This window comes from Carcharodon carcharias, chromosome 8 (assembly GCF_017639515.1).
Source record: "Carcharodon carcharias isolate sCarCar2 chromosome 8, sCarCar2.pri, whole genome shotgun sequence".
NCBI classification, from domain to species: Eukaryota; Metazoa; Chordata; class Chondrichthyes; order Lamniformes; family Lamnidae; genus Carcharodon; species Carcharodon carcharias.
Window position 1 is genome coordinate 51,375,752 of NC_054474.1, and position 27,727 is coordinate 51,403,478.

The 27,727-nt window shown below is 38.8% G+C and overlaps 1 long non-coding RNA gene across 1 annotated transcript; it reads right to left on the reverse strand.

Moving 5' to 3' along the window:
• LOC121281163 lies at positions 1-27,727 on the reverse strand. The gene is made up of 3 exons (XR_005943832.1): positions 27,621-27,727; positions 25,842-26,085; positions 1-569 (listed from the first exon to the last, which is right to left on the reverse strand). It is a non-coding gene; the product is annotated as an uncharacterized LOC121281163 (long non-coding RNA).

Genomic DNA, 27,727 nt, shown 5'->3' on the forward strand with positions numbered 1-27,727 from the left:
TAATTGAAAAGTTTTATCTTTAATGTGGAATATACAGTTCCAATAGTATAATAAACTAAAACACAGCAATTTTTACTTTACTTTCTCTATTTCTAGCAATTCAAGTTCCACAAGAAATATTAGGACTCATTTTACATAAGTCAGAAAAAGAAGTTAAGTTGCACCTATTTTCGTAAGTATCAAAGTGAATCCTTTGGAACTTTTAGCTTGTTTAAAAAAGATTATCTGCATAAATTAACATTTGCTCATTATTTGGGCAGGCCATCATAAGACATCGCACCACACTGACAGAACTTGCCATCCAGTTATTCAATTACTAAGCTAGTGGCATTATGTGACCAACAAACAGAAATCTTTAACAGGCATCATTTGGAAAAAATAGTAGGTTGGTATTTGAGCTTCGATTTGAAGGTCAAACAGCAAGTAAGTCTGGTACGTGGGGAATTTCCATGTAGTTGTGGGACTTTAAGTCAACATATCCCAAAGGCAACAGCAGCAGAGGGCAGTCCAACATGCTGTCAAGCATGTATCTCCAGTGTCATCCCTTCTGCGGTCTTCTACAACGTAAACTGCAATGAGAAATAGTTTAGCAGATGAAAATAAAAGCTTTAGACTGACATTTTACTTTCTCAGCCAATACCATAAAATTATAGAAAAGTATGAGGTCGCTAAAGCACCAGGCTTGCTTTCATTCTGATTGCGTTTGCCTTGGTGTTTGGATATTTTGAATGTATGTTGAGCATCAGAAAAAGAACCAAAGCACTGTCAAAAAACTGAACCTTTTAACCCAATATCAGTAAATTTTTATAGGGACGTATTACAGAAATTGTGGGAGCTGTCTTCAGCTACGTTTTACTCCATTCCTGTCACATGACCTTTCTTGAATCAGATTATCACCCTCCTATTCAGGTGGACCTAAAAAGGTCCCATGCTGTTACGTGAAGAACAGATGAGGCCTGGTGTTCTGGACAATGTTTATCCCTCAACTATCACCGCCAAGGCAGAGCAACTGCATTTACCTGATTATGTGTCAGATTCCTCTCAGTGTAATTTGGTTATACTTGTCTACAAATGTGACCATACTTCAAAATTAATCGGTTGTGAAATATCTTCGAATGCCCTGAGGATATGAAAGACACTATACAGATGCAAATTTTGCCTTCACTGTTTGGACTAGAGGAATGAGGGATATAATCATTGTTGAACCAGGTACAAATTCTTGTGGAATTGTAAATGGTAAATCTGAGAATTTGACCTGTTGTGTCTGCCTCACTCCTCCCCATCTCTGTTCTATTCCGCTTTATTTATTTTTTAAATTTAACTTATTAATATAGTCACTTTAGAACAAGGAAAGACAGTATCTGCTTCTTTCTTGTGGTCTGAAGCATTAGCAATTTGAAAATTTATCTTTTCCAATTGAATCAAATGGAAGATCATTAGTTGGCTCCAAGGTGAACATTAGTACAAGGAAATATATTCTTTTGAAAGCAGTTTCTGAAGTTTATAGAGCATCCTCTAACCCCATTTCATCTAGATTTAGGTCTTAACTCCACTCATGCAATGCTATGGAACATTAAAGAACATATTATAATAAAAGGTAATAATAACACACACAAATCTTGACTTTGTTATAGGGAAACAATGTCACAAGTTGCAGATGGCAAAAATATGGTTAATTATGAAGAGTGGTTTCAGTCAAAAATCAAAAGATTAGTAGTAGATTGGACAGATACATATCAGTTAAACTTAATAAGAAAAGCCTCTAAGAGGTGAAATATTTTGCGTGGAAGGAGAAGGGGACATATACTCTTATCAGTGCAGAAACCGTAACTTAGAAGTTCAAATACATGCACTTTTAAAAGCTAAGAGCTAAGTAAAAAGAAAGGAAATGTAGGATCCTGGGTTTTATTAAATAGGATCATTCCGTACAATAGTTAAGGGGTAATGCTGAACCTCTGTAAATTATTGATAAGCAGAGTTGAAAATTGGTATTCATTATAGGGATTTGCCTAAAGAGATCAAAGCCCAAGAAGAGAGTGCAGAAGCGATTTGGTCAATAGGAATATCAGCTTTTAGTTATGAGGAGCAACTAGTGAAACCATTGATTTCTTCATAAAATATAAAGGTCACAGATAATATATATCAGAGATACAATAGAGATGCCCAAAATTGAGGGGATTGGTGAGGTGACTAATAAAAATATATTTCCAGCCAGGGAGTTGACAACTACCAAGTAAAAATTATCACCAAAAATATTAAAAGAGAATTTACTTTCCTGTCAAAAGCTATTTGAAAGAGTTAAAACTTATGGGGTGGGGGACACTGAAATGGGTACTAAATGGATAACTGTCAGAGCCAACAGGTGGGCCCAATGACCTTTGTCTGTGCTATAAAATTTTATGATTCTACCCATAAATTAGGTTACTTATATTCCTTCTGAATCATTTCTGAACATATTGACCATGAGTTTTATAGATGCTCATACAGTTTTTTTCCATGTGAAAAGTAGCTGTAGTGTGCTCCTTGTTTTCATTAACATTAGTTGCAATTTTAGACAAAACTGCAGTCAATTTAAAATTATAACCATTGTAAAACACTGGCTAGAAGAACGGTTTCTGCAATAAGAGTATATGTCCCCTTTTCCTTCCACCCAAAATATTTCACCTATTAGAGGCTTTTCTTATTAAATTCAACTGATCTGTACCTGTCCAAGCTACAATCAATTTTTGACCAAAGTCACTCATCAAAATTAACCATATTTTTCCCATTTGCGACATTGTTTCCCTATAACAAAGTCAAGATTAGTATGTGTTCTTTTCTGCTCGCCAGCGTTTTACAATGTTATAATTTTATATTGACTGCAGTTTTGTCTTAAAATTGCAACTGGGCTAAAGGGAGTCAAAGTTCAAACTTTGACCTTTGGACCCAAAAGATTAGATTAGTTTTATAATTCTAATTATTCATTTTACATGCAATATATTCTATACTTCGGTATAATACAGCTCTATTTATTTAAATATGCATTTTCTTTGATTAAATTAATAATGTGAAGTTATTTGATGTGACTTTCTTAAAAATAAACCTGAAGTGACACGTATAATTCTTTGGCACAATATATTACTCTGCATGAGATTTCATTTATGTTTCCCTGGAAAAGGCAGAATGTGCGTTTGGGAAAAAGAGGTGTAGTGAACAAAGGTATAAAATAGAATCTCAAGTGTAGTGAATATATAAGAAAAAAAGTGCTGGAAAAATTCAGCAGGTCTGGCAGCATCTGTTGACAGAGGAACAAAGTTAATGTTGAGTCCAATATGATTCTCCTTTGGAACTGAAGAGATGTAAAAATGTGATTGGTTTTATGCTGTTGGTAAAGGGGGAAGGATCAGGGACAGGCCACAGGGTGCCATTCTGAATCTTATTTTCATGTTTTTGCCATTAACACTTAGCTTGGACCAATGTTTTGTTTCTTTACTATAACCATTACCACTCGCTTTGTCTTTTGTTCTATGACATCTTTGTCATTTAATCTCTCCTACACTCTAACCTATCCCTGACCTTCCCTTTTGTTCTTCCCAACCCTCCTTCCTTTTTCAACAGCATAAAACCGCATCACATTCCTGCCTCTCTTCAGTTCCAAAAAAGACTCACTCATATTGGACTCGAAACGTTAACTCGGTTTCTCTCTCCACAGATGTTGCCAGATCTGCTAAGCTTTTCCAGCACTCCCTGTTTTTATTTCAGATTTCCAGCATCACAGTATTTTGCTTTAATGTTGCTCAAGTGTAATGCAACTGGACAAGGACTTTTGTCAAATATTCCTGATTGTCCGGAATCTGGCAAACAAGATGTATTTTATTTTACAGGTTTTAATTTCTGTCACTGTATAATCTGATAAAGAGAATATTTCTCAAAAGGTTGTGAACACTGTAGGGATGAACTGGAGTAATGACAGTTGTTTTAAATAAGTAAAGTTAAACAAAAATGTCCAATTCTACTCCCTTGCTGCTGACTTTTCATTCCGTTCATATACTCAATTTTATTCTAATTCATCCTTCTAATTCTTCCCTCAAGCCTTCCAGTTTTCACAAAGACTTCATTTAATGCTCAATTTAAAATATGCAAGATGGTGATTTATAATCTAAAGTAATTCTCCAAGCTCATATCCACATCTCAATCTCTGCCTCTGCTTTCAATTGTTCAGAATACAAACACCACATGGTCCATTTAATGCTGCCTCAGAGATCTCTATAGCCTCCTTTTCAGTAGGCTATACTTCAGATTAACTCAGTCACTTTAAATCCATGCAGTTAATTGGACAGAAACTGCAAAGCAAAAAAAAATCTGCTGGTGTTGATGGTTGTTGGAATCAGATTTTATTTAAAACATAATCTTAATATCATTCTTAATGTAGGATTTGAATGTTCAAATTGAAGGCTGGTCAGTTCTAGAATGTTTGAAGTATAAAAAACAAAGGAAATTAGCACAGAAACAATCAGATGCTGGTGAAATGATTTTGTATCACCAATAGTGAAGTAATTGTTTGCTGGAATGAAGCTGTGAAGCCAGGACATTAGATAAATGGAGGGAGGGAGGTTTGCGAGGATGAAAAGAAAATCTGTTGAATACGATGTACAGGAAATTCATAGTATAATCAATGAGTCTGTGCATTTAAATTTTTGTACATCATGAATGAGAAAAAACATTTGAATGGGAAACCTAGATTTTAACAGAAAAAAACAAATTGTAAATAGCTTTGATGCTGTGGATCAAATTGGAAAGGGATATATTTGGACAGACAATGCAATGTTGGAATCATAAATAACATTTTATTAAGTAAGGCATTGTTTGTAAAGGATGGAATACAAATGAAAATCTGGCAGCAAGTTGGTATTACCATGTAGCTTAGAGAGAGTATGTATTCAATATACAACATTTTGACTGATGGAGCTATTTAGGAGAAAATGCCTCAAGTGGTGGCAAGGTCTGGTGGCTGACCAGGAGTGGAGTTATCAACATACAAGATATTCACCATAAATAATTTATAAAGTAGCACCAAACTTTGATCCCTTTCCCAAGTGAATTATTAATCCTATATACAAACTGGGAATGTTAAAATGGTGCCATTTTAGTCTTATTTGACATTTGCCACAAATGATCACACCACTTTGGACTTTGAATTACCAATATAAATTGTTTAGCTGTTAAAGAATTATAAAAGCTTCAATGTTCACTTTCACCAGTTGCACAATACCTTTATTGCTAAATTATCATTTAAAAAACATACAAATAACTGACCGTTGGAATAAGGATTCTTTGGCTATTTTTGGTCAAGGATTACATTGCCTTAGGAAGGTGTGCTTTAAGTTATGTAAATTATACATTAAAGCAAAACGATTCTCTAGAACTTCAAGATTTTCCTCCAAAGCTATGTGTCCACCTCTGTATCTACTCCCAGAGCTAGTGACCTGTACCTTCTTTCCAAAATTCTTTTGAAAGACTCAAGCTGCTGTTACAAATTTTAAGCCACAGATAGTTCACATATATCCACAAGAAAAGTGTCAAGTGAAGAAATAAGAATTTAAGTTAGATTAATGGTGCAGTGGAAGAGGAGTACAATTATTCTTCAACTGCTCAAATACTACAGCTAATGACAGTGCAAGGGAATTAGATAGATACTTGAAAAGGAGACATTTACAGTGTTATGGGGGAAAGAGTGGATAGATCTTTCAAAGAATGGGCATAGGCCCAATGGTGTAAATAGTCTCATTGGGAGGTGGTGGTGTAGTGGTATTGTCACTGGACTAGTAATCTAGAGACCCAGGGTAATGCTCTGGGAAAAAAACAAAAAAACTGCGGATGCTGGAAATCCAAAACAAGAACAAAAATACCCGGAAAAACTCAGCAGGTCTGACAGCATCTGCGGAGAGGAACACGATTAACGTTGAGTCCGTATGACGTTCTGTTGAAGAGACATACAGACTCGAAACGTTAACTGTGTTCCTCTATGCAGACGCTGTCAGACTTGCTGAGTTTTTCCAGGTGTTTTTGTTAATGCTCTGGGAAGTTGGGTTTGAATCCCACCACAGCAGATGGTAGAATTTGAATTCAGTAAGAGTCACAAAACCATTGCCGATTTTTGTAAAAACCCATCTGGTGCACTAATGTCCTTTAGGGAAGGAAATCTGCTGTCCTTACCTGGTCTGGCCTATATGTGACTCCAGACCCACAGCAATGTGGTTGATTCTTAAATGCCCTCCGAACAAGGGCAGTTAGGGATGGGCAACAAATGCTGGCCTAACCAGCAATGCCCACATCGCATGAATGAATTTTTAAAAATGTACTATAACTCCAAGTCCTCACTGAAATTAATTTCAAAGTAATATTTCTAATAGTAAAGGGAAGTAAACAGAATGTGTAATTAAAGAAACATTAAAGAGAAAATTTAGAAGGGTGCAAAAATCTGAAATTGTTCACCAACCAAAACACAATAGTATATAACAATTAAACTATTATCTATGCCCTTATTATCACAGGTTTTCAAATTGGATCCATGGGGTCAGATATCTGTTACAAACATATTGTCTTGTGAATTCTGTGTTTTATGTTTTCCTGTACTGGTTAACATACTAATTATTTATGTTGCTGCAGCTGCATACATAACCTTTTGGAAGTTCAGAGAGGAGCTCTCCATACGTATAAATATTGGCAAGGGTTCCTGTACATAAATGTTTAAATCTTGATTGTATGAATACAAATAATGTTGGACATAATCTTTTAGTGAAATATTTCAAAGGTGACATTATTTATTTTTGATGAAACAAAGCAGCTTAATCTTACACAGCTGAGAGATCGGGGAGAAGAGTCCACAGTACATTTTGCTGTTTGGTGGCAAAGTGCCAAATTTATCTATACAGATTTCAAATAACCTACATATTTAAAAATATAATAATGAAAATAATGCAAACCAAGCTGTTTTTCTTTGTGCTATATTCAACAGATAGAGCATCTTTTTAAAAGTTACTTAACGACAGGCGGAGTGAGATCAGTAATATAAAATATTGCTTTCATGAAAATATGCTGCACTGGTAACCAGATTGTAGATTAGTCTCATGTACAATCTAGTGAAGGGTGCAACTGAAGTTAGAAAATGTCGTCCCAAGGTATTAAGACATAAAAAGTACAAAAAATAATCTGATGTGATAGGCTGCAAGAGGAGACAGTCAACACAGTGGACAAGATCATTGAGTTCACAAATGTTCTGTCCCTGATTTTTCTTCACAAGATTGGAGTGGGAAATCAGATCTAGTTTTCAGCTTCTTCAATACAATTAATAATTAAAGGCTGGAAAATGAGTCTGCTTCATCAATTTTAAAAAATTGGTGACACAATTAAAGGCATATGCTTTGACAAGTTGATGTTTTATGACCAATATTAGATTCCTATGCAGGTAGCTATATCTCATTTAATGAACTTCCAACCACTCGTCTCTCCCTCCCCACTACTAACATTTTGCTCTATCCCGGTGTAGCAATTTTTCCTATTGTTGCTCACTTGATCAATATCAAGACGTCTGGGGAAAAAATTCCACATTCACATTTGCATTCCATGATCCATCAATTATGAAGAATAGTTTTCCTCTCCAATACTTAACTAGGTTCAAATGTGTCAATTTTCAATGAAAAAGGTTTCATAATTGAGAATGAATATTAAAATAATTGATTGCACAAGACTTTTTAAATGGAGTGGAGGTACAGGTCAAACACCATCTAACTGTATGTTCGAAACAGGCTGGAGGGGTTGAATGACCTTCTCCCATTCCTGTTTCAGATTGATTGTATAATGTTCCAAATTGCACTTTTTGATGACTGTGTAGGCACAAGCAAACTGATCACTGACAGCTATACATCCTGATGGAGAAAATGTCGATATGAAATAGTGCAAATAATCATTTATTCACAGCATCAAGATATGGTATCACAATATTAGTTTCACTTCTATAATCAGATTGGAAATCAAGTCATCGATGAGAAAATGCCTGGATTTCAGATTCTGTTAGGAACACAAGTAGACCAGTCTCTTGAACCTGTTCCACTATCCAATTAGTTCAAAGCTGACCTGTACCTCGACTCTATTAATTCACTTTTATTCCATATCTCTCGATTCCTCGACCCAACAAAAATCTATCAATTTCAGTCTCAAAAATTTCGAAGTAACCAGCATTCACAGCTTTTTGTGCAAGTATTAGACCAGCACCATCCGTTGTGTGAAAAAGTGCTTCTGGATTTTACTCCTAAATGACCAAACTCTAATTTTATGATTACATCATCAGCTGAAGCTTAAACAGCAGTGCATCCATGAGGTTGAGAGCTATGTGGATAGCTCATTTCAGGAGGACACCCGGCATCTCAAGAGTGTGCAAGCAGAGGGGGGAAGGACCATACAGGTAGTGCAAGAGTCCTCTGAGTGCACCTTGCTCTGTAACCTGTATTCAGAGAATCAAAAAAAGCAAAAAAGTAATAGGAGAAACAATAATATAGGGAACAAATGGGTGTTTCTATAGGCACAGACAGGATTCCAGGATGATACGTTGTCTCCCTAATGCAGGAATTAAGGATGTCCCTGAGCATCTGAAGAACAATGAGGATGAACAGTTAGAGTCATGGCTCACATTGATATAAATGACACAGAAAGAGGGATGAGGTTCTGCAGACAGTTTCTAGGGAACTAGGAAATAAATTAATAAGCAAGACTTCAAAAAGGTGGGAATCTCCAGATCGCTCCCAGTGCCACACACTACTAAGTATAGAAATGTGTGGTTGGAGAAATGGCACAGGAGGGCAGGCTTTAGAATCTTGGAGCATTGAGACCGGTTCACATTGGGTCAGGTGCAACTCAACAAGAGTACAAACAAAGCTGCTAACTGTGCAAATATGATTACATCATCAGCTGAAGCTTAAACAGCAGTGCATCCATGAGGTTGAGAGCTATGTGGATAGGAAGGATTGAAGGCATTAGAGAGAGTGCAGAAAAGGTTTACAAAAATGGATTTCAGTTTATATGGGCAGATTGGAGAAGTTGCTTTATTTGGGGAAGAGAAGGTTTAAATTTGATAGAGCTGTTCAAAATCAAGAAGGACTTAGATATAGTTGATAAAGAAAAAAATGCTCCCATTGGTGGAAAGGCTGAGAACCAGAGGACACCGCGTGTACGGTAACAAATGGCAACATGAAGAATGAAAAAAAACGCATTGAACATTTAGGATTTGGAATGCATTGCCTGACAATTCACTGGAGGCAGATTTAATCATGGCTTTCAACTGGAAATTAGATACTTACCCAAAGAGAAATGATTTGCAGGGCTATGGGGAAAGGGCAGGGGAGTAGGTTTAGTGAGTTGTTCTTGCAGAGATTGGCAAAAAACACATGACAAAATTAATCAGAAGCTGCAGTATAAGTGCACAATAATTAATGGAGTTTGTCTCAAAATAATTTCTAGCAAAAAAAGGACAACTCTACACAAGTCTACCAATTTCAAACCATGTTCCAGAAAATAATTCTCTCACAGGTACCAGAGAGAGCTAGGACTGATTGAAGATTTCCTTGGCTAGGTAAGCAAAGGAAGTTCAGTTCATGATGAATCCTGCAGCAATACACATCAGCTTTGCTCAGTTGCGAACATTCTCACTTTTGGGTCAAAAGGTCTAAGTTCATGTCATATACCAGGATGAGAGTTGCTCATCAAGGTAGATAGTGAGCGATGCATTCTAAAAAGTACCATCATATTGATATTGATGTTAAATCGAGATCCCATCTAGCAGTTCATAAAACTAAAAATCCCATGGTACTAAAGAATAGGATTTATCTTAGTGCTTCTTCAAACAATGCCAAAAAAGCTAAACCAATTAGCTGGCAATCTCTGAAAGTTGCTGATAGTTACTGGCACATAACAGCTGATGTATTGTCTCTACATAAGCTATATTACAAGACTGAAACAGAAAGTTTGAAGTAAGGCACTCGAGGTAAACATTCTTCATTACCACCTGGGCAGAACAGAGGGGAAACTTGGGCAAGGAAAAGCTGACTTTTCTTCCACTAATTTAATAGTAGGAAAATTGGTGGACAGTGTTGCAGGCATATAATCTGCCACATCTAATTTTTCTCTGTGCTCCACCCAGGTAGTAAAGATGAAAAATTTCCCGATATAAGTGGTGTCAAAATTTGCAGATGATACCAAAATAGTATCGTTATTTCTTAGAGACCAAGCATAGCTACAAAGGGATATCATTAAATGTGAAAATGGACTAAAAAAATGACGGTAATTTTGATCTGATGCATTTTGGTAAAGAAAATTATACTTTCATTGAAAGCAGGCTGTGATTTGAAACAGCAGAAGGCTTGGTGGAAATTAAAGGCAGTGCTGCAGGCTGTAAAAAAAACTAATTGAATTCTATGTTTCATTTCAACAGATATAGAATATAAAAGCCAAGAGATAACAATTGGGCAATAGAAAACTTACATCAGTTATAGTACTGTGTGCCACATTGGGCTTCACAATATGGGAAGGATATTGAGGTTTGTGAGGACACAGATGTACAAGGGTGCTTCCCGGTAATGAGGAATTACAAAGAAAGCAAACTGAGAATGCTTAAAATTAAAGGAAGAGGCAGGGTAGTTAAATGCAGATATTCCAATAGTTGGGAAGTCTAGAACAAGGCATTATAAATACAAATAAGTGCTTTACAACAGAGAGCAAGAAAAATGTATTCACTCTTAGAGTCATGCGACTGTGGGATTCATTTCCAGGATTAGTGGTTGATGTGGAAACTATGTCAACATTGAATATTTAATTGAACAGTTAGATGAAGAGGGAAAAAAGAAAGAGAGGGAAAGCAAATAGTGTGTGCAAACGTAATTAGAACAACTTTCTTGAGTTAGTGTACTATATAAATATGTTGTTGTTGCTGGAGGATAAGCATCTACATGAATTGATTGGGCCATATTGCCTATTTGTGTTGCAACTTTTATGTATTCCTATGGATTATATTACATCTACTTTTGTGACAATACAAATATACTCATGAGTCTTAAAAGACTTAAAAGATCATTACCTACTGTCATTTAAAATAGAAAAAAATTGTCTTTCATAGGGCTGATATAAAGGATTGATAATCCTTTAAGCAACTACAGCAAGTGTGGCAATGATAAAAGTATGTTATTTGTAAATAATTCATACTTTCAAAGAGCTTTGATCAAATTTTGCAGAGAACACATGTGATTAGATAGTGATTAATGAACCCTATTGTAGGTGCAAGATTCTCTCCACAATCCAAAAGAGGCAAGTCCCAAAACATGATCAAACTACGCTGGAATACTATCTATTGGAGACAAGGGGTTCCATCAGGGGAAAGAAATGTATGTGAATTTATTGTGTTCTCCTGAAGTTCCAAGAACACGACTATAAAAGTGGCAGCCTTTTGTCAGTAAAAATAAATACCAACAGGCAGGAGTATACAAAAGCAATATTTTATAACTTAAAATTTGGTATCAAATTACTCTTGAAATATTTTGCTACGTGTTCTTGCCCAAGATATTCAAATTAATATCAGGCTCCATTAAAAAAAACACGAGGACAATAGAGAAGATTTGACTCTCAGGCAAATTAATGGTTCCCATGGATAAATGCAGGTTAACCAAAGAAAGCCAGCACGGATTTGTTAAGGGAAAATTGTGTTTAATTAACTTGCTGGAGTTTTTTGAAGAGGTAACAGAGAGGATTGATGAGGATAATACTAATTGTGTGGTGTACATGGACTTCCAAAAAGCTTGGAATAAAGCTCATGGAACAAAAGTTACAGGAGCAACATGGATACAAAATTGGCTGACTGAAAAGAAACAGACAATAGTGGTTAATAGATATTTTTCAGGCTGGAGGAAGGTTTGTAGTGGAGTTCCCCAGGGGTCAGTGTTGGGACCCTTGTTCTTGATATATATATTAATGACCTAGAGCTTGGTGCAAAGGGCACAATTTCAACATTTTCCGATGATATGAAACTTGGAAGCATTGTGAACTGAGGAGGATAGTGTAAAATTTCAAAAGGACATAGGCAAATTGGGAGAAAGTGGGCAGAAGTGGCTGATGAAGTTCAATGCAGAGAAACGTGAAATGATTCATTTTGGCAGGAAGAACATGGAGACACAATATAAAATAAGGGGTACAACTCCAAAATGCATGCAGGAGCAGAGGGGCTTGGGTGTATATGTGCATAAGTCATTGACGGTGGCAGGGCAGGCTGAAAGAATAGTTAATAAAGCATGCAGTATTAATTAATAGGGGCATAGGGCACAAGAACAAGGAGGTTACATTGAATTAGACACTAGTATGGCATTAGCTGTAGTACTGCATCCAGTTCTGGACACTGCGCTTTAAGGCATTGGACAGAGTGCAGAAAAGATTCACAAGAATGATGAGGAATTTCAGTTACGTAGATAGATTGGAGAAGTTGGGACTGTTTTCCTTGCAGAAGAAAAGGCCGAGAGGAGATTTGACAGAGGCATTCAAAATCATAAGGGGCCTGGATTGAGCAGATAGGAAAAAAGTGTTCCCACTCGTGAAAGGGTTGAGAATGAAAGGGCACAGATTTAAAGTAATTGGCAAAAGAAGCAAAAGCGACTTGAGGAAAATCTTTTTTCATGCAGCAAGTGGTTAAGGTCTGAAATACACTCTGCCTGAAAGTGTGGTGGAGGAAGATTCAATCAAGGCATTCAAAAGGAAATGATACTGTTATCTGATAAGGAAGAATGTGCAGGGTTTTGGGGAGAAGGCGGGGGAATGACAGTAGGTGAATTGCTCATTTGGGTAGCCAGTGGAGGCACGATGGACTAAACGCCTTCTCCCATGCTGTAACAATTCTCTGATTCTGTGACTCTGAATAACCATTTTCTGGACACATGTTACTTAATTCATATTCAATTATGATAATCATACGCTTAACTTGTTGCATTGTTTCTGGACAGTCAAATTGTGGGTATGGCAACTTAATGGCTATATTGCTGGACTAACCACACAAGAAAATGCAAGTGGAAATCTCACCATTGCAATTTGAGAATTTAAATTCAGTTAAAACATATCTGGAAATAAAAAAGGAATCTGTAAAGCAAAAAAATGACAAGAAGCTACCAGTTATAAAAACCTAACTGGTTTACTAATGTTCTTTACAGGAGGAAACCTGCTGTCCATACCTGGTTTGGCTTATACATAACTTTAGTCACACACCCATATGATTGACTCTCAGTTGCCCTGTGAAGTGGCTGGGCAAGCTACTAAGTTGCAAAAACTAAGGGCAACTAGGAATCAGCGATAAATGTTGCATTTGCCAGGGACAACCACATCCTGAAATTTATTATTTAAATCTTGATTGGACATCAATAAATCAGCTAAGAGCTATGACCCTAGACAGCTGAAGATATGGCCAAAATATGGAGTAAACAAAATTGGAGATGTGGAAGAGGTCTGAATTTGAGGAGCGCAAAGACCTGAGAATTGTAGACTGGAAGAGATTACAGAAATAGGGAGGGACAAGACAATGGAGAGATTTGAAAATCGAAACATTGCTGAACCAGGAGTTAATATAGATCAATTAACATTGGGGAAACGGTTGAGTACCAATGCTGTGAGTATGGCAAAGCTTTGGATGAACTCACATTTATTATGTAAGGTGGAGGATGGGATGTTGACCAGGAAAGCATTGGAATAGTCAATTCTAAAAGTAACATAGGCCTGGATAAGAGCTTCAACAGATGTGTTGAGGCAGACATGAAGCCAGATGATATTATGGAGGTAGAAGTGGAGGTTTAGTGACAGAGCAACTATATGATGGAAGCTTATCTCAGGGTCAAACAAATAGCCAAGGTTGTGAACAGTCTGGTTGTGCCTCAGACAGCTGTCATGGAGGGGGATGGAGTTGGCCAGAGGTTTTTCTGGAGTCAAAAGCAATGGCTGAAAATTGCTCAATACTTAATTGAAAGAAACTATCCATTCAGTATCGTATGTTGGACAAAACGTGCAACAAAAATAAGACACCAGAGGGATTGGAAGAGTTGGCGGTGTGGCAGAGTTGGGTGCTCTCAGCACACCTTTTCAGATTATATCATTGAGGGGAATCATGTGGGAAGAGGAACCATTGCAGGTGATTCAGTGTCTAAGACTGGATGGATAAGAATGGAACAGAACCTAAGCAGTCCCATCCAGCGGGACAACGGAGGCAGATGATGTGGTTAGCTCTGTCAAAGACCGAAGGCAGGTTGAGGCCTTTGAGTAGGGCTAGATTATTCTGGTCACAGTCACACAGGATATCATTTGTAGCTTTACTAAGGGCTGTTCTGATGCTATGGCAGCAGTGGAAACTTGATTGGGGGGATTCAAACATGAAGTTTTGGGAAAGATGGGCATGAATTTGGGAGGCAACAAAACCTTCAAGCACTTGAGAGGTAAGGGAGGTTAGAGATGAAGCAGTTGATGCAAGAATGGAGGGGTCAAGAATGAGTTTTCAGAGAAAGGTGATAACAACGGATTTGAGAGGGTGGGGGAGAAACAGAGGTAAGAGTTAACAATATCTACCATATGGAAGCCTGGGAGGGAAGTAGAGTTTGGTGGGATTAGGGTCAAGGCAACAGGAGGTGGGTTCATAGACAAGATAAACCCAGAAAGATCATGAGGCGAGATAGAAAATACAGTAGAGAAAGGAGAGTTCATGGGTGAGAGTTCAGGGGTTAGGCAGAGGAATACCTTGGGAGAAGTTTGGCTCAATGACCATGGGAAGGAAGGAAAGCAATAGAAGCAGCTGAACAGAGAGCCTTAATCTTAGTGAGAAAGAAGTCCATGAACTCCTTGCATTTATTGTTGGAGGCAAGCATGATGGAGGAAGAAGCAAGAGGTGTTTAAGGCAATTGTTTACAGTGCAGAAGAGAAGCTGGGGATTATTTTTGCATTCCAGGATGAACCTGGAATAGTGAGCAGTTTTGGTAGAGAACAGCAGAACCTGATTGTGCCCAATGTCATCCAGCCAAATCTGGGGGTGAATGGTTGAATCAGTTGTCTGCAATGTTCAAGTCTGCATCTGTTTTGAGAGTGGAAATAAGCTGTACCAGAAATGACCAGGGTCAGACAGTAATGGGGACAGGGAGATCAAAGGTGGAGGTGAGGATGTTGTTATGAAGATGCAATATGTAGAATATTAATATGGTCACATGACCAAGCTCTTGGGTGTAAAATATACTGGATTTGAACTAACAGACGCTACCAGAGACAGTAAGAGCAACAACCTTACTTCCTCTCTTTCTCTGAACCCTATTTATGGTTTGAAAACCCATGAGATGATGTCATTGCTGCAAATCGAGATTTCTTAAAGAAGAATTACAACTCAGTACCACCGTCTTCAAGAGGAGAGAGTCAGCCAACCACAACTGCAGAGCAACTGCTTCATTGAGAAACCAAAGTACCTACAGCCACTATGGAATGTGACTCTGTAGCTGTGAACAAGCGTTTGGACAATCTGTGAATAATTTTTCTGACTTCATCTTTTTTCACTTGGCCAAGTTTTAACATCTAATACTCTGTAAAGTTTTAGTTCTGTTTGTACATGCCTGGGTAAGTGGTGTGTGTTTTTTGCATTAATGGGAAGTTGGACATATTTGTACATTTTAAACCTTATCAATAATTTCTGTATCTTTACCTGTTTTGTTAATAAAACTAACTCCTCATTAACTCAAGGAATCTGGCTGGCTTAATTCTTACACCAAGCTGTTAGCAGTTAAGTACATATTGAATTGGCAATATCACTTTTTAAAAAAGTCAACTTCTGTTATGACCAGCTGAGGAGTGGGACAAAGAGAGGAGTCAGCTCACCGCTCAAAACCTGATTATAACAATGTTATTGAGATTGGTAGCTGCAGAAGTGTCATGCTGAATGAATATAGGTCCAAAAGGTGGATAGTTGGGATTTTGAAAGTTCAATTGTAAAGGGAGAATTTTTTTTCCAGGAATGGTCAGAAGGAAGCAAGGTTGGGAGGAGCAAGGGGGTTTGGGTGAACAGTGATACAAGGAAGTGATCAGCAATGGCCTTATCTGTGACTGTCACAAAGGATGCAGAGGTAAGCAAGATGGCAAGGTCCATAGGGTGGCTGTAAATATGGGTAGAGGAGTTCATTTGAAGGGGGATATTAAGGAGGACAGTGAACTCAGGAGAGAGCTTGATGAGTTAAGATAGAGGTTAAACCAGGCGGCTTGACCCTGATTGGTCAATTCTTGCTCATTTCTTGCTGCCTGGTTTAAATTTCAAAATGCTTGGCAGTTAACTGTCAGTCATCATCATTGGTGCATTCACCATGGCAACATCTCTACCACAGTCCACTTGCCAACAAATCAGCATTGTCTTCTCATACAGTATAGATTGTTGTTTTCTAGTTATATTAATATTCTTATGAAAAGTGCAAGATGAAAAGCTTCAACATCTCGTTTTTCAGCAATACTCAAGTTCTGTACTATCAAATGACTAAGAATCTGTAGCTCTCTGAGGTAGAGACTTCTCATGAGCCTGAGTGAAGAAATTTCATCTCATCTCAGTTCCAAATTGTTAATCCTGTATATTGAGACTATAGCCCTCAGTTCTGAACACTCCAGCCAGAGGAAACAAACTCTCAGCAACCCCTCTTGTCAAGCCCTCTAAGCATTTTATACATTTTAATGAGATCATTACTTATTCTTCTAAACTCCCTTCATTGTGCTCATCTTTCCTCATAGGGCAGCCCTGTTGTCCCAGGTGTAAATTTAATGAACTTTCATTGCACTCCCTCCAAGACATATATATTCTTAGGTAAGGAAATCAAAACTGTATGCAGTATACCAGGTGTGATCTCACCAAAGTCCTTACATTATTGTAATTAGTTGCAGTATATGAGTAAAGAAGTCTTGCTGCAATTAACACTGATATACAACTAGCCTTCTATATTGTATCTGGTTACTAACATGTAATAATTTCCAAGTATTCTGCTTTACCATTCTTATTACCAAGTAGACAACTTCAGACTTGTCCACATTTTACTCCATCTGCCACATTCATGCCCAATTACTTAGCCAACCTATATACTTTTGTAGTTTCTTTATGCCGACCACGTAGCTTACTTTCCCATCTAGCTTTGTATCATCAGCAATCTTGTATATATTATATGAGGGGACTGAGTGCAAGTCATTGATGTAGGTTATAAAATAGATGAGGCCCAAGCATTGACCCTTGTGGCACCCCACTAACTACCCCTCACCAGAGATTTTTAAAATTCATTTATGGGATGTGGGTGTCACTGGGTGGACTAGCATTTATTGCCCATTCCTAATTGTCCTTGAGAGAGTGGTGGTGAGCTGCTTTCTTGAAAGACTGCAGTCCATGTGGTGTAGGTACACCAACAGTGCTGTTATGGAGGGAGTTCCTGGATTTTGACCCAGCAGCAGTGAAGGAATGATATATTTCCAAGTAGGGATAGTGAGTGGCTTGGAGGGGAACTTCCAGATGGTGTTCCTATGTATCTTCTGCCCTTGTCCTTCTAGATGGTAGCAGTCGTGGGTTTGGAAGGTGCTGCCAAAGGAGCCTAGGTGAGTTTCTGCATTGCATCTTGTAGATGCCACTGTTCATCAGTGGTGGAGGGAGTGCCAATCAAGCTGGCTGCTTGGTCCCCAATGTTGTCAAGCTCCTTGAGTGTGGATGGAGCTGCACTCCAGCCAAATGGAGAGTATTCCATCAAACTCCTGACTTGTGCCTCGTAGACAATGGACATGCTTTGGGGAGTCAGGAAGTTAGTTACTTGCTGCACAATTCCTAGCCTCTGACCTTCTCTTGTAGCCACAGTATTTATGGCTAGTCCAGTTCAGTTTCTGGTCAATGGTAACACCCAGAAGGTTGATAGTGGGGGAATTCTGCAACGGTAATGCCTTGTCATGGGGCAATGGTTATATTCTCTCTTGTTGGAGAAGGTCATTGCCTTGCACTTGAGTGGCGCAAATGTTACTTACCACTTGTCAGCCCAAACCTGGATATTGTCCAGGTCTTGCTGCATTTGGACATGGACTCTTTGGTGTCTGAGCAGTCATGAATGGTGCTGAACATCAGTGAACGTCCCCACTTCTGACGTTATGATGGAAGGAAGGTCATTGATGAAGCAGCTAAAGATGGTACAGCATAGGACACTACCCTGAAGAACTCCTGCAGTGATGTCCTGGAATTGAAATGATTGACCTCCAATAACCACAATCATCTTCCTTTGTGCTAGGTGTGACTCCAACCAGTGGAGAGCTTTCCCCCCCCCCCCCACCGATTCCCATTGACTCCAGTTTTGCGGGGGTTCCTTCATGCCACACTTGGTCAAATGCTGCCCTGATGTCAAGGGCAGTCACTCTCACCTCACCTCTGGGGTTCAGTTCTTTTGTCCATGTTTGAACTAAGGCTGTAATGAGGTCAGAAGCTGAGTGACCCTGGCAGAACCCAAACTGAGGTTATTGCTAAGCAAGTGCCACTTGACTGCATTGTTGATGATAACTTTACTGATGATCGAGAGTAGACTGATGGGGCGGTAATTGGCTGTGTTGGATTAGTCCTGCTTTTTGAGTACAGGACATGCCTGGGCAATTTTCCATATTGCCGAGTAGATGCCAATGTTGAGGCAGTACTCGAACAGTTTGGCCAGGGGCGTGGCAAGTTCTGGAGCATGAGTCTTCAAAACTATTTCCAGAATATTGCCAGGGCCCACAGCCTTTGCAGTAGCCAGTGCCTTCAGCTATTTCTTGGATATCACGTGGGCTGAATTGAATTGGCTGAAGACTAGCATCTGTGATGCTGGGGACCTCCAAAGGAGGCCAAGGTGGATCATCCACTCGGCACTTCTGACTGAATATTATAGGAAATGCATCAGCCTCATCTTTTGCACTGATGTGCTGGGCTCCTCCATCATTGAGGATGGGAATATTTTTGCAACCTCCTCCTCTAGTGAGTTGTTTAATTGTCCACCACCATTCACCACTGGGTGTGGCAGGCCTACAGAGCTTGGATCTGATCCGTTGGTTGTGGAATCGCCTAGTTCTGTCTATAACTTGCTGCTTATGCTGTTTGGCATGCAAGTAGTCCTATTTGTAGCTTCACCAGGTTGACACCTCATTTTTAGGTAAGCCTGGTGCTGCACCTGGCATGTCCTCCTGTACTCTTCATTGAACCAGGGTTGATAATCTGGCTTGGTGGTAATGGTAGAATGGGGGATATGCTGGGCCATAAGGTTATGGATTGTGGTTGAGTACAATTCTGCTGCTGTTGATGGCCCACAGCGCCTCATGGTTGCCCAGTCTGGAGTTGCTAGATCTGTTCAAAATCTATTCCATTTAGCACTGTGGTAGTGCCACACAACATGGAGGGTATTTTCAATGTGCAGATGGGACTTTGTCTCCACAAGGACTGTGCGGCGGTCACTCCTACCGATACCATCATGGACAGATGCATCTGTAGCAGGCAGGTTGGAGAGGAAAAGGTCAATTATGTTTTCCTCCATTGTTGGTTCCCTCACTGCCTGCCGCAGACCCTGCACATGCAGCTATGTTCTGTAGGGCTCAGCCAGCTCGGTTTGTTGTGGTGCTACCGAGCCACTCTTGGTGATGGACATTGAAGCCCCCCCCACCACCCCCCCCACCCATCCCCCCCCACCCCCACCCCCACCCCCACCCCCCCAACACCCCCCACCCATCCCCCCCCCACCCCGACCCCCACCCCCCCAACCCCACCCCCACCCCCCCAACCCAGAGTACATTCTGTTCCCTTGCCACCCTCAGTGTTTCCTCCAAGCGATGTTGAACGTGGAAGAGTACTGATTCATCAGCTGAGGTGGGGTGGTACGTGGTAATCAGCAGGAGGTTTCCTTGCCCATATTTGACCTGATGCCATGAGATTTCATGGGGCCCAGAGTCGATGTTGAGGACTCCCAGGGCAAATCCCTCCCGACTGTATACTACTGTGCCACCACCTCTGCTGGGTCTGTCCTGCGATGGGATAGGACATACCTAGGAATAGTGATGGAGGTGTCTGGGACATTGTAAAGTACGATTCCGAGAGTATCGCTTTGTCAGGCCATTGTTTGACTAGTCTATGAGCCAGCTCTTCCAATTTTGGCACAAGCCCCCAGATGTTAGTGACGAGGGCTTTGCAGGGTTGACACAGCTGTGTTTGCCATTGTCGTTTCCAGTGCCTCGGTCGACGCCAGGTGGTTTGTCCAGTTTCATTCCTTTTTATTGACTTTTGTACACTAGCCATTGATTTGTACTCTACTTTGTGGGTTAACCAATCCATGCTCCATTTCCACAAGCCCTAATTGTGTAACGACCTGTTTGTGCCAGCATGCCACTATATTGAAAGCCTTCTAAAAATCCAAATAAACTATATCCATTCTTTCATCCTTATCTAACCTTCTAGTTAAAGCCTCAAAAAAAGTGGGCAAATACAATTTCCCTTTCATAAAACCATGCTGACTCTGCCTAATCAAATTGTGATTTTCCAAGTCACTTCCTGAAATCACGGATTTTAGCACTTTCCTTACTACTGATATTAGGTTTACTGGCCAAAGCACACTATTCTCTCTCTCCCTTCTTTATGAACAGAGGGGGTTACATTTGCTATCTTCCAAACCACAGGGACAGTCCTAGAATCTAGATGACCAAAATCAAAACATTCACTGTTTCTGCAGCCACCTCTTAAAACCCCAAGATGTGGCCATCAGTTTCAAGGGATTTTTCTGCTTTTAGTCACATTAAATTCACTACTGCCATTTCTTTACTAATTTTAGTTACTTTTAATTCCTTCCCCCCATTCGACTCTTGGTTCCCTACAATTTTCAATATTTTCTTTGTGACTTCTATTGTGAAGGCCAACAAGGTTTTGTTTAATGTCTCAGCCATTTCCTTATTCCCCATTATAATTTGTCCAGTCTCTGCCTCCGAGGGACCCACATTTACCTTCACTAATCTTCCTTTTTACATGTTTGTAAAAGTTCATATAGTCCATTTTTTATATTCCTTGCTAGTTTACCTTATTCTATTTTTCTCCTTTTATCAGTTTCTTGGATATCATTTGCTGATTTTTGAAATCCTCTCAATCTGCAGGCTTATTACTTTTTGGCAACATTTAAAGATTTAATCTAATGCTATCCTCTATTTCTCTAGTTTAATTGTTGTACAATTTCTCCAGTGGAGTTCTTATTCCTCATGGGAATATACTTACATGGAGATTTGTTTCTTTAAAATATTTGCCATTGCTTATCCACCTTCATATCTTCTAATTTTCCAGTCTAATTTGCCTCTCATATCTCCATAATTGGCTTTGTTTAAATTTAAGACCCTAGTTTCAGAATCAAATTTAATAGGAAAATTATTTTTAAAAATTCATTCACAGGATGCGAGCATTGCTGGCAAGGCCAGCAATTATTGCTCAACCCCAAATGCACTGGAGTAGAGGTGATTTTATCATATTATGATCCCACTTTCCCAGAGGATTGTTTACTATAAGATTACCAATTAACCTTGACTCATTACACAATACTAGGTCAATAATAGCCTGTTCTTTAGTTGATTCCTCAACATATTGTTCCAGCCTTGATCACTATCTAATGTACATGCTTGAAGTGCATATTTATGGACTTGGGGAAAGTAAGAATTAGAGACAGCAGTGATGACCATCAGATTAAATATCCTCATTGTCAGAGCTCAGACAGGAAAAATAGCTACTTGGGTGATGTATTGGAGGAATACTGGCCACCATGAAATCATCCTCTTGCAGCAGTGTCTTTTGGAAAGGGGTGAAAAAAGAGGGGAAGAAACCTAGATAGGCCACATTTTCAAATACATTTGGTAAAATCGCAGATTCGATTTAATGAGATTGCACAACATACATAGGATGGATGATAAGATTTCTCACCTGTAATATTTTAGCAACATGGTTTGCTGATACCATAACCACAAGAACAAAGTTCAAGTAATTTACCACCATCACATTAATTACAGCCTCAAAAATCAATTATTGGTTACAATATGATATATATTATGATTTTCAAATATAAGTAGAGATTTGCTACAATGGTGCGTGAACAGTTCAATTCTTTCAATGGATTGTGAAGTAATTAGCATTAATTGCATGAAGTTGATTTCTTAATCAAGCTCCTCGACAAGTTTAAATCAAGAGTTTAAAAGGGTTGGAGAGTTCTGCGAGAGGAATTTTCTGAATAAATTCTCTTTTTTTAAAATCATTGGCAAGAAACATCTTTTGGTTCATGTTTCCTTCAAATTACTTTCTATGAGCTACTAGCTATTCCTTAATATTGTGTACCTAGCTGTGTACATATATTCAGTCTCCGCAATATTCCTGGTCCCTGTACTAAATAAGATAGTTTATGACTGTATTGCTTCTGTACAAGGTAAACTATATTTAGTTTTCAAACAGGGCTAATAAGTAACTTTTGTTATTTATTAGTTTAAAAGCTGACAAAAGGTGACACAAATAATCTAAATGCAACAGATTGTACCATTAATGTGTCACAGTATAAAACACTGCTGAGTAAATCCGTTAGTGAACTAATTTATTTTCTAGTTTTTTCATGAAAGTTGGTCAATGTGATTCTTGTTAGAAATCAGGAACATTTATAAGTGATGTATTATATACCATTGAACAGAGGAAACAGCAACAAATTTCATTACCATTAGAGAAAAAAATCACCCATTACACAATGTGTGAGCCTCCCATTGGTGGCCAACGTTTGAAACTAGTAATTTTTTTTATTTGTTTACAGGGATATGGGCATCGCTGGCTCAGCCAGCATTTATTGCCCATCCCTAATTATCCTTGAGAAGGTGGTCATGGGCTGCCTTTTTGGACTGTTGTAGCCCATGTGGTGTAGGAACAACCACAGTGCTGTTAGGAAGGGAGTTCCAGCATTTTGACTCAGCAACAGTGAAGGAACAATGATATATTTCCAAGTCAGAATGGTGTGTGGTTTAGTGGCATTCCCATAAATCTGCTGCCCTTGTCCTTCTCCGTGGTAGAGGTGCAGTTGAAGGAGCTTTGGTGAGTTGCTGCAGTGCATCCTGTAGATGGTACATACTGGTGCCACTGTTTTGGAGGGAGTGAATGTTGAAGGTGGTGGATGGGATGCCAATCAAACAGGCTGCTTTGTCCTGGATGGTATAATTGGAGCTGCACTCATGCAGGCAATCTGCTAGACTGTAAACCTCATTACAGAATCCTGGATAGGGACTCCCCAGTCAATAAATCATATGCATCCCATTTTTATTTACTTAGTGAATATAAATCTCCAAAGCCAACCTTCTTATTTGCTGAGTTTAAGGTGATAAATCTGCTACTTAGTCTGTGGAGGGTACACTCCTTGGTAAGCTGCAGCATTGTTTGTGTCTTTCCACAAGTGCATAAGGGGTTTGTACTGAGGCTCCAGTGATGGAGGTTGGCCTCACATCTCACATAGGCCTTGGCCTGTCCTGAACCTGTTTAGCAAGGACCACTCTCACCATAATAGTTCAAAGCCTGCCATTCAACAGATGGCGTTTGTCACAAGGAACTTGTTAGTGAATTCCCTTGTTTCCCATTCCTTGATCCAAAGGATGTCTGCTGGAAGATCTTGTGCAGGAAGGTTACTCCATATGGAGCGCAGAGATGGAAAGCAGGCAGTGGATGGATTGAACAGGCCATCATTGAGTGGTAAGTGAAGTGTAGCACATACACTTTACCCATTAGTTTAAAATTGTGCATCTCATAAATTATATCCATGAAACAGTGAGAATTATTACCAATAACTTACATGAGTAACATTATGAGCAATGTCAATTTCCAGTTCTGTTCCTTGCTTTAACTAAAAAACGTAGCAAGGTTCCAGTAGGAGGTAGGACTAAAACCCAAAACATTATTTATTATTAAATTATTTATAGAGATGCCCTTCATATAGGGTTTCTGAATCCTAGTCAATATACAAGAACACAAATTGATTCCTCTGATCAATTTATAAGAATAAGAAAGAAACTGAAACACTTCATTTTTCACATAACTGGTTAAGTACACAATTTTACCTAGTTTTATCAAAACTTCTGTGAAGACTAACTGTATCTTGAGTTTTAACATAACACAAAGATAATAACAAAGGTATTACATTTCATGTTTCTTAAACTTTCAAAAATATTAAAGAGTACACAGTGGTATTTTGTTCTAAGCCAGTCAGTTCATTGAATGTGCCTCGCTTTAAGCTCAATTTTCACAGGACCATATCTTCAACCTTGATGATATTATCAGAAATAGGTAGGCTTTGGATTGGCTACACTTCAGTTCTTTAGGTCAACTGAATGTTAAGAACTGCAGCATCTAGCTACTTTGCTATTAAACCAGATACTATGTACCTGATTTTAACTCATTCAAAATACCCACTGCAGAGTTAAAATTGGGCCCTATTAGTTTATTTCAACTAAATAGTGGGAAGACTGTCTTCAGTCCTTACCAAAAACTTAATTCCCTAGCCACAGACTCCATTCCCTCCCTGCCACTTTGAGGGTTGAACAAGCCAATGACAAATTTGTCATTCTATGTGACCCCAAGAGGAGCTTCTGACCTCATATCCGCTCCTTCAACAAGACTACCTATTGCCACCACTGTAATGTTGCCCGGCTCTATTTCTGCCACCTCAGTTTATCTGCAGCTGAAATTCTGATCCACACTTTTGTTATCTTAGGACTACTCAATTGCTGTCCTGGCTGGCCTCCTATCTTCCACCCTACATAAAATTCAGATCACTCAAAACTCTGCTGCCATATCTTAACTCACAACAAGTCTCATTGAGCCATCATTGCTCTGCTCGCTCACTTACTTTAGCACCTGGTCAAACAACACCTTGACTTTAAAATTCTTGTCTTTGTTTACAAATCCGTCCATGGTCTCACAACTCCCTACCTCCAACCTCCTCTAACCCTATAATCCCCAAGATCTCTGCATTCCTCCAATTATGACCTCTTTCATCGGTTCTATTTGTTCTGCCATTGGAGGCCATGCATTCAGTCTAGGTCCTAAGCTCTGGAATTTCCTCCCTAAACCTTTCTGCCTTTCCTCCATTAACGTGTTCATTAAAAACTACCTCTTTCACTAATTTCCTGTCCTAATATCTCCTTATGTGGCTTGGTGTCAAATTTTGTTTGAGAACGCGCCTGTGAAGCACCTTGGGATATTTTACCATACTATATAAATGCAAGTTGTTATTGTACTTTGATTGAAGAATCTTAGGTCAACCTTGACGTTTCACACATGGTTAAATTTCAAAACAGGAACTTTTTTGTATAAAGAATGTCTATCCCATAAATTAATGAAAATTATAAAAATGTATACAATTGAACAAACTTTTTCTTTCACACCAAAACACTGCTGCTAATTCAAATCAATAAATTTAACCATTTTCATATTTTAGGTAAATTAAACCAGTTATTCAAACTAGATCTTTAAAAACAATTGTTCAAGGTATTATAGAACCAAGATACACTTTAAAAAGTTGCCAGATTTCTTAGTAGATTCATAACAATCATAATAAAAAAGGAATTTCAAAATAGTATTTAAATTTTCATCGAAAAACACAATTTAAAGACTTTCACATACATGTAAAACTTTTGCTCAACTGGAATTATTAGGTTAAAAACAAGGAAATTTACTTTTGAGTAACCCATTAAAACTTTAGATCTATTGATTTAATAAAAAAGACATTTTTCTAGCTAGTCAATCATACCTGTGTTTTTTGGAGCATCTGCGTAAACCATTCCTGGTTGAGGAGGTACATTCTGCCAGCCATACTGTGGATAACCTTGATATACAGGCTGCCCTCCTGGAGGAGGTGGGTAACCAGGGTAAGCAGCATGAGGGCCTGGACCATACTGTTGTGGATAAGCTGGATATGGACCAGTTGGGCCTGGCCCAGGATAAGGTGGTGGGTTCTCGTTCATTTAGGATGCTAAACTGAAGTGCTTCTGTGACTTGAAACCAAAAGAAAATTAGCTTACTTTCCAATTGTGATTCAAAACTATGATTGCTTACAACAGCTAAAGAAAATATTGAAATTTGAATCTGCTTCAATGTTAATTTCCAAGTTCTGATGAAGAGTCCACACCTGAAACGTTAACTCTGCCAATGTTGTCATAGGTTCTGTATGACTTGCAGAGCATCACCAGCATTTTACATTTTTGTTTGAAATTTCCATCATCTGCAGTACTTTGCCTTCAGAAAATGTATCATTTCATTTGAAATCGCTGCCTAATTTCCTCAGTATTTTCCAGTTAGACTCAAAACTGATCAAGATCAGTAATTAGGTACGTAGGGACAGATTACTGTACTATCTCACAGGCCCCAAGCAAATATGGAAGTGCCTGGTAAAACTTGCCATAATGCAGGAAAACGGCAAACAACCGCCAGATCAGTTTAATTAAGCATAGTACATGGGGATATAATTTGCTTTATTAAGGCAGGATGCAGTCTATGAATCTATTCTACTTCGTTTTGACACATTTATGTTTTAATGGATAGGCGGGGAGGGAGACGCAGAAAGAATGTGCACGGAATGGCCAGGGCTTCAAAAATTCTTAATCCATTCTGCAATTATGCAACTGGTTATAGATCTACAAAATGATTTTATTACAGATATATTTAACTGCAGTTGTTAACATAGGTAAATTTCCACAAGGACACAAAACATAAACCAGGAAAGCGGAAATGGAAAACACCAAGAAATAAATTTAAAATCCATCAACAACAATTTGTTCATTCAAAAGGCGAGTAATATAATTTGTCCGCAGTATGGTAGAGGCAAACATTTTAGGAACTTTATAATGAGAAAGGGGAAAGGGAGAACAACTAGCTTCGACGGCAGAATGACCCTTTCCTCATCTCACACTTATGTACAGGTATTCCCGAAGTACAGGTAATTCGATCTATTTTAATTTCTAAATTTGATTTTTAAAAATAAATAGAAGTTAGCCGTACAATTGTGTCCCAGATTGTAGGAAAGCACAATTAATTCCATTCTAGTTTCAAACGGATTAGTTTGAATTTTTTTTGCTAATCGTTCCAGCACCATTACAAATACAATAGCCACCTTTAGTTCATGGGTCTAATTAACAGAACTGGGAGAGAGAGAAAAAATCAGGAGCCAAACGGATTTACGCCATCGCGATTTTTAAACTCAAGCTTGAGCAAACAAACTAAACTGATAATTGATAGATTAAAAGGTCGATAGATTAAGAAAAAATCAATAGGTTAGCGGGTCGCGAGTTGAAAAAAATGACTAACCAACAATTTAGAGGAAAAAAGCCACACCACGAAGGCCGACGGAAGAAAAGGCTGCTTTAAACATCCCAAAGGAGTATATCAAACGAATAAATTATATCCTGCTCTCGAATGAGTTCGCCCATTCCGTGATAAACGGAAAAGCTCTGATTCTAAACCAACAATCGGGTTTTTGTCAGCACTCGAGTTGGTAGTGTTGTACTGCAGGGCGCTGTCAGTCTGAGCTTACCTGTGCGTTCCGCTTTGTCTCCGCTCCACCTGTCCTGTCCTCCTCCCGCTGCTGCTGCTGCTTCGCTGCATTCACAGCTTCCCGCTGACGTAATGCAGCCAGCCCCG